This window comes from Solanum lycopersicum, chromosome 1, assembly GCF_036512215.1.
Source record: "Solanum lycopersicum chromosome 1, SLM_r2.1".
Classification (NCBI taxonomy): Eukaryota; Viridiplantae; Streptophyta; class Magnoliopsida; order Solanales; family Solanaceae; genus Solanum; species Solanum lycopersicum.
This window is the reverse complement of record NC_090800.1, coordinates 69,076,416-69,085,178: the sequence shown is the minus strand read 5'-3', so window position 1 is coordinate 69,085,178 and position 8,763 is coordinate 69,076,416. Positions and strand designations below refer to the sequence as shown.

The window sequence follows — 8,763 nt, the reverse complement described above, 5'->3', positions numbered from 1 at the left end:
AATCACTCTTTAATATTTACATTATACAAATTCGTCGATATATACAAAAAATTATGAACATAATAAAATATTGTATATATAAACGTTATACCCTCAAATATAGAAACATATTTCAAGCTTACTATATATACAATTAACAAATGAATATAATATACAATCAGTTTAATCATTAATACTTTTTAAAAAATAAAATAAAAACATGAAATCACAGATGCACATATATAACTATAATATATATACCAAGATTATTGTACATTATACAAATTTCCAGAATTATACAAAAAGAAAAAATAGGAACATAATAAAATATTGTATACAAAAAGATTACCCAAAAAAAATAAAAGAATACATATGGTCATATACAGTTTAAAACACAAAATCAATTTCACACAAATATTATATAAAAATTATATACAATTTCGCAAATATATACAATATAATCAATTTATATATAAATATATTTGTGTGTGTGTGTTTCATAGATTTATCTAAAAAAAATTAGAAAAATATTTAATTTTGAACTGGCGTTGTCTTTCTATAGCTTTAGAATTCTTTTTTGGGGGGAAATATTTGATTTTAAATGTTTTGCTTAAATCATGGGATTATGTAAATTTATTGTTAGCATCTTTTGTGCTACTGTTACCATTTATTGAAAAATAATTTTTTTTGTATAAATTTAATTAAAAAAAATGTTTTATATAAATTTAGAGTCACCTAACAAACTAAACTATACCCATTGAATGTAATTATGTAAATACCCATGAAATATAATTTCATAACATCTATTTGCCATATAAGAAATTTTCCCTTTTTTTAAACCCCGTACCCGACCCACTTTCAATTGTTCACAAAAGAAAACCCAGCCCACTATTCCAATACACACGCATACAGAAACACCCAGATGACCTGACCCTGTTCATCTTCTTCGTGATTTACTCAGAAATGCAACAATACTAAAACACCCTCCTATATGCGTTCATCTTCATGCGAGAGACGCTTACAGGTACCCAGTACTATTTTGGTGTCTTTTTCTTTGCTCCATCGACGATTCGTACAAAGCTCCAGTGCTAGGTGGAAACGAGATCAACGATTCACTTGTCCTGACGTCTAAATGGAACGACTCTAGTTTTCTTAGTCGTTGAAATTTGTCACCAGGTGATGAATTTTGTATTACTCGAGCTGTTTTTTATACCTTTTCCTTTGAGAAAATTTGAAATCTTAACTTTTGCCACATCATTTTCCCCTCAATTTCGACCTAGAATCCTTTCTATATAAACCCTCTTCATTCACTGTTTTAGAGGACGATTTTCGGAGACTAAAGAGTACCCAGAAAGTTTTGGGAATTCTTGGTTCCATAGTTAAAAATTTTAAAACGTTTAGTGGCTTTTCGAGTTGAAGAAGTGGAGTCGTCTTTTCAACTCATTGTTCCAGTCGCTGCCCAGAACGAGGTAATTCTTTCTTTTCCTTTTCTATTTAGTTTAATTTTAGTCCATGTTGCTGTATTATGTGTTGGAGCCAAATTAAGGCTGATTATGTTTCCTAATTTCTCTATGTTGATGAGTCCTTTTCTGTTGAATGTCTTAGTATTGGTTATTTTACAAGTATCTACCAGTGTCCTTTTATTCCTCGTGCGTTGTTTGAGTTTCCAATCCTAGCTTCTCGAGAAAGTTAGCAGTCTTCTTTTAGTAAAGATGAGAAATCTTGTTTTGATTTAATAGCACAAGTTGCTTGGTTGATTTTGTATAGCATCTGGTGATTGAAAACAATCTAAAAAAAAGGGGTATAGCATTGCTAACTCGAATTAAAAGTTACTCCTCTATTATTTCCTTAAGAATCTATCTCTTGCTCCATGAACCGGATAAAAATGTTAATACTTGGTTTACTTTCTATCATTTTGGTCTCTGTGAAATAGGAGTTTATTTATTAGTTTATAAAATCTGAGGTCTTAGATTATTCAAGATAGTTTTGTTTCATGTTGTTTATCAGATTTCTTAAGCATAAATGATTAAAATGTTGATGTGACTTCTCTGTGTTTAGTTGTTGTTTATATTATGAACTTGTTTCTTTAGCTTATTATGACATCGTTGATATTCTATTCAATTCGTTTGTAGTCCAAGGGGATTGAACAACAATATGTTGTATGTAGATTCATTTTGAGTGCACTCAATCTCAATTCTACTTTCAGACGTGCTCTCTAAAGTAAGCCTCTGCTCTCTTTTTTTTCCACATCCAGTCCCCTTTTCACAATGTGGCTATCTTGCTTGCTTCTTATGTGAAGGGTTTTATTTGGTCGGAAATCATGAGTTGATCTTAGGTTTAATCGAGCTCTAGATGAAGTTGAATTCTAATTCGACTTATCTTTGGTTGCTCCTAAATCCTTTAGATCCTCATGTCGCTCTTTTGAGATATAAATTCTAAATTGTGTACATTGGCTTGGTTTTGGATTTCTTACTATTAGCTAATTATTAGTTTAGATGTTCTATTTGAGAGCTCATGTGTCAGGCCATGCGTTACTAATCCTGATTGATTATTGGTTTGCTCATTTTTCCAGAAATAGTAGAGTTCGTTCTTTGCTTTTTTTGTATATAATACTCGTGTCAGTTTAAAGAAACTAAACATGTTAGCCTGGAATTCCTTGAAGTCTTTGCTATGATCTGTTATTTCCACTACCCTTCGCATATTTATGTTAATACATGTCAATTGATCTTATGTGATTTTCATTCTATGCTCCCTTTTCTTTCATTTATTTTAGTGTTAATATGGTTTCTGTTATTGAATGAAATTTTGAGATAATGACATGTTGATTGGCATTTTAACTTAGATTCCATAAGAATATGGTTCGTCCTTAAAACAGATTTATTCAAATTTGTGTTTTTTTGTTGTTACGCTTTTCTTCTTTTGAATTTTACCGTTGCTTCTTTCATTCATTTAGTCTCTATCTTTTGTGACCACTGTTAGCAGTACTCTTATTTTATAATTTCCAGAGTTATAAATATATGTCTAGTTTAAGTTGGTTGTTTAGCAATTTAATTTTTCTTTTTCATAAATTCTCTCATTTGAGTCCATTTGGACTCCCCATCTCCTGCATTTTCCTCTCTGAGTCAACCCTCTTTAAGTAGTGAAAGAGAAGCCAAAAAAACAAGCAGCAACCACAACTCAAAATAGCTGAAAATGAAAGTGTTTTCCGTTCAAATTGGCCGCAATTTGAACAGCTGAAATTAGGCAGAATTGTAGCAGTTTCAAAGTGTTAAAACGACTTTCTTTTCGACTTTAAAAGTCAGAGAAAATCACAACAGGAACAGAAAGCATTTTGGGTCGAAGGCCTTAGATCTCAGCGGCAAAAGACAACAATTTTAGCCCCCTAAAATAGTTTGATTGGGGCTGAAATTTTCAGTTTTGGATTCTCTGTTTATGTTACTTCCTTTTTATTATTGTTATTGTTGTGATTGCTAACATTCTCTAACATTTTATTGGCTTGGATGAATCCTCATATGAGTTTAACATTATTTAGTTTTTCCCTTTATCAAATTCCTTTTCAAGGAGTTGGATTTGTTAACACAGTTTATTTTTAGGCGACTTAAGCTTATGGAATAACTGAAGAACTATGTATGTTCTTTCATATTTATTAAAAAGCTTTGAATCCATGTTTTATGAATTTGAACTAGCCATTTGGTTCAAAATAATAACTCGGATAAATTATTAAGTCAAAAAATATTTTCGACGGTTTTTACACCTTAAACATCTTCCTTACTTAACAAGTGACCTTAAGTTTTTTCTTAAATATTAGCCAAACTTTAAAATCCGTCGGTCATCCGCGTGTTAGCGGATTCTCTAAGGCGCCTAAACCCTTCCTTAAAGAATTATTTGAACCCTTACCCGACTTTGGTTTTAAATGTTTTCTTTCAAAAATCTCCTTTTAAATGATTTTCTTATTTTTTTCCTAAACAATAAGTGGCGACTTCCTAAAATTTTTTTTTTCCAAAAACACAACAAAAAATTGACCAAAGTTGCGAAATCGTCTTTGAAACCTTTTCAGTTTTTGAAACCGGGTCGTAACAGAATGACAACTCTGCTAGGGATTCATCTAGGTTCTAACCCAAAGGATTTTATTATTTGGCTAACTATTATTGTATTAATTGTTATTTGATGCAATTGTGTTTAAATTTTGATTATTAACTATTATATTGCATTCATGGTATCTTCTGATATTATATGTACAGTATATTAAAGAATGGTTTGCGAAACTGCAACCAGACTTTTTATACTCAACCTTTTTTTGGAATTACTGATAATTTATTTGTTCGTCATGTGTTCAATAGTTATCGTGAATTTCAGCCTAAGTTGTCCGCTTAGGCTCCCGGTCCTTCAAAAGCCACTCTTAGTCAACTAAGTTAGAGCTCAACCAAAACCCTTTTTAGGCGCATTAACCTAAGATGATCCAATACCAAAGGTGTATTGGACCCATTATAAGACCCCCTTGAGTCAAATTCACCCTCGGTCAATATAAGACGATCATTCAATTATTTGTTAAATTTGAAGGATATGTATGTCGATTTGTAAGTACCATTGTCCTTTGGGGTTGGGATCTTTATTTTTATAGGTAGTTTGTTTGTTTAATTCAAGTGAAGACTCTCCTCATCAAGAAGAATTTAAAAAGCTTCAAGAAGTTCGGGAATGAAGATTCATATCGAAGCTTAGCTTAGTTTACCATTGTACCCCTACGTGGGACTGATATTTATTTCCCTTTCCTCTATTGTGTATCCCTATTTATTTTATTCATAAGTTTTGTATAAATATTTTTGGGTCAATGGAACGATTTACAAATGATATATATATCCCTCAAACGTTAGGCTTACCTTTGACTTAAAAGGTCACACGTATGTTAGGAGGCGTTGTATATTGTTAGTGTGTTAAATGTTACATTTATGCTTGTTTGACCTATATGTTTTTATACATATGTTTTTCTTTAAACATAACTGGTCCATTATTCAATTCTAATATCTTAGAAAAAATCAATTCAATTTTCAAACCTCCCAAAATACTTTAACTCCATTACGAAAATACATTTAAAATCACTTATGTTCTAGGTTTAATAGAGCTTTTAAAAATATTAGGTCATCAAACAAATTCATGTTGATTTCATTTTTTATTGAAAATAATTCTTTACCTACTTAGGCGCCGTTACTAAAATTTATGTCAGTTTCTAGTCAATTTTAAGATATCTTTGTTTCTTAAAAAAGCTTTTTAGTTGAATTTTCCAAGTATAAACATTTGAATTTTTACTCAAATCATGTAGTTTATTTTGTTCAAATACCTTTCTTTCGTCAAAATTTGAGTTCACATATGATCATATTTTATCCATTTGATCACTTTTGAAGTCTCCACCTCCTCGAATTTTGGACTAACCTGTTTTAAGCAAAATAAATGTTATTCGTTTTATATTATTTTGGTTGATTTATATGATTAATGGACTAACTCTCTTGTATTTGAGTTGTTTTTAGAAGGAGAGACTGTTTTGTGTTGGTAATCAAACTTGCTCACGTCATCAAAGTAACCGCTGGCAGAAGATTCATATTTTGCACGGTCCAAGGTCAAGGAAATCTCTATAGACTCTTCATTTCTTACTTGGACTACTAAAAGCACTCGTTCAAAAATGGATTCAACTATTCACACAGTTGCTTCGTCCGAAATGATTTCCACTTCATCTATCGCGGCCAATCGTAGTGCCTCCGTAGCAACAAAATCACCTATGGAAGTCATTGCTCGTCTAGAGCGACAAATTAGCACACTGAATCTCCTGGTAGCTCAATACCAAGCTTCTTATCCAAATCAACTACCCGATGCTCGCCAAAAGGGGCCCATGCCACCTGTGTATCCGACTTCGAGTGAGTTTCAACAAGAAGATCATTTTACCACCTTTCAACAGACTCAAAGTGCCTCACTCACTAATTTAACTCAAGATACTCCTCTTCTTTAACAATTTGCTCCTCCAATAGCTCCAACGGTAACATATCACACTCTGCCAGTGTACACTTATGTCACTGCTCCACCTGTTACCAAGATTCTAGAGTTTCACTACCCAAATGTTAATCACTACGTTAAAATTGAGGGTGATGGAAAATCAATTGATGCTGAAATGATGAACAATAAGATGAAAAGCTTGGAAGATGCTATAAGAGGTCTTCGTGGGTTCGATAGTAGCCAGAGTGTTAGATACGAAGAATTGTGCACATTTCCTGAAGTTGAGTTGCCACCTGGTTACAAGATACCTATGTTTGAGAAGTTTAGTGGATCAGGAAATCTGTTCTTTCACTTGAAAATTTATGATGAAAAGTTGATTAGCGTTGGGAACAACGAAGGGATAAGAATCAAGCTATTCGATCAAAGTCTGACTGGAAAAGGGTTGGAGTGGTACTCTAAGCAAGATAAGACCAAATGGCGTACTTAGGATGATCTAGAAAATGCTTTTGTTGATCACTACAAGTTTCATGTTGAAATCGCTCCTGATAGGATCTCTATTACCAAGCTAAAACAAAAGTCGGCTGAATGCTTTCGAGAATAGGCCAATTGTTGGAGAGAAGAAGCTGCTAGGGTGCATCCACCTATCGAGGAATCGGAAATAATCACCTACTTTATTCAAGCTCAAGATTCAGAATACTATGAGATAATGGTGACAATGGGTGGAAAGACATTTGCTGAAGTTATCAAAGTTGGAGAAATGATTGAAGACGGTCTCAAAAGTGGTTGAATAATGAGTTACACCTCATCTAAGTTTTCTAATAGAGCCTATCCAACTGGTTCCTTTGGAAATAAAAAAGAGAGAATTATAATGTTGACGACTCGAGGAGCTACCTCATGTAACCGTCAACCACCTCCAGGCTATCCTAATTCACAATACTATGTTTTCAATAATCAAGCGACATTTCGTTCTCCACGACCAATATAAAATCCTCGAAATAATGCACCTCGTCCTAATTTTGAGAAAAAGCCTCCCAGAGTCTTCACTCAATTGTGTGAGACACGGACTCAACTTTTTGAGAGGCTAAAAAAGGCAAGAATACTTCATCCAGTGGAAGCAAAGACTGTCAATACTTCAGCCGACTGGTATGACCCAAGTAGGCATTGTGCTTATCATTCAGGAGTTGTTGGACATGATACCGAGAGGTGTATCATTCTCAAACACAAAATTCAAGATCTGAATGACAATGAGGTGGTAAAACTCGCTCAAGCTCCACCGAATGTGAACACCAACCCTCTACCCAAGCATAAAGAGTAGTTGCAAAGAAGAAGCAAATTTCCTCAAAGTCGCACTTTTGGAAGCTTTTAGTCTTGCATTTGGAGTTTGCTGATTTATTTCTATGTAATCACACTTTTATCGCTTTGTTACTTTGTAATCATTTGTTTGGTTTTGATTTCCCTTTTAAACAGCTTTCACTTGTAATGAACTACGTCTGACCTGAATTCTCAAGAATGAGATACGTAGATTGCCTATGTCAGCTTCGAACATCCTTTTATCCCCTTTAATGTTTCCTTGTACTTGAACTACTTTTGACCTGAATTCTGAAGAATAAGATACATAGGAAGCCAATGTCGGCCTCGGTCATTTTCTAAGTGAAATTATATTATTCTTGTTAATCCTATTGAGTTGGAACTACATTTGACATGATTCCTGGTCAATAAGATACGTAAGCGCCACACCGGCTCGGTCATGTTCCCTGTAAGTTTTTAATTTCTCTTTATAATGAAACTGAGGAAAAATTTTGTGGATCTCAAAATTTACCATAAAGTGAATTAGTCTCTCAAAACTAAGAATTTTTCTTTGGATGCAGGAACTACAAATTATATGAAATCAATGGGCTCATAATGTTGTCATCATAATTCAGATGAATTCTACTCTCTCTTATCTTTTAAAATTTTTCTTTCAATTTATCATGACTTACACATTCTCAATTCTACAGATGAGATATCTTTGCACAATGGCGAAGACCATAAGACGTTATCCAGACCAACATAAGCTGAACGACTTCATTTGAAAACTTATCTTTTACTTTGTTAATTTTATTTTGTTACTAGTTACATCTGAACTTTGCAGGTGTCGTCTGAATTGGATTCGAAATATCAAGAGATATTTTCAATTTTTCAAAGATCAACCCATACATTCACCAGACAAAGGACACACACTAGTCCTCATACAAAGATGTTATTATGAAGAACTCTCGACACCGAGGATCCAATTCATCAAACCCTCTTCTCCTATATTTTTATGTTTAAGGGTTTTTCCCTCCATTATTTCTAATCCTTTGTATTTTCTCTGACAAAGATTTTGTTCTCTTTAAATTCAGTTAAGTTTCAGGTTTGAACTACGCCAAACCTGATTTTTTATTCCAGCAAGATACGTAGGCAATCCTATATAAGGATTCAGTCTTTCTACATTTCAAACTACAGACCTCAGAGGAAACATGGCATGTTTTTGAATCAGTCATTCTTGTTTCTTACCAATTATTTCAATTGAGTACCCTTTGACTGGAAACAGGGGCAACTTTTTGAAATGGTTCAAAGTTCTCAAAATCTTCTGTTCAACTTCAAGCTTCAAAAGTTTCCTTGTCAAACCAGTCTTCTCTTTATAAGAGATTCCAAATTTAAAGTAGGGATATATCTCATGTAAAATCCCTAATGGTTCATTAGCGCCTCCTTTCAACGTTATAGATTTTAGATCATTCTTCTAGAATCTCGCGTTCTCTGAAGCTACCAGATCGTCGTGAG

General features: G+C 33.2%; 1 long non-coding RNA gene across 2 annotated transcripts; it reads left to right on the top strand.

Annotated features, from left to right (window-relative positions):
* The first annotated feature begins 839 nt into the window (after positions 1–839).
* On the top strand, positions 840–7,491 carry LOC104647587 (uncharacterized). Of its 2 annotated transcripts, none has more exons than XR_741672.4 (3): positions 840–1,448; positions 2,112–2,199; positions 5,502–7,491. It is a non-coding gene; the product is annotated as an uncharacterized lncRNA (long non-coding RNA). The 2 variants fall into 2 exon arrangements; XR_011221442.1 differs by lacking the exon at positions 5,502–7,491 and adding an exon at positions 3,120–3,506 and having other exon boundaries at positions 878–1,448.
* Positions 7,492–8,763: the final 1,272 nt, after the last annotated feature.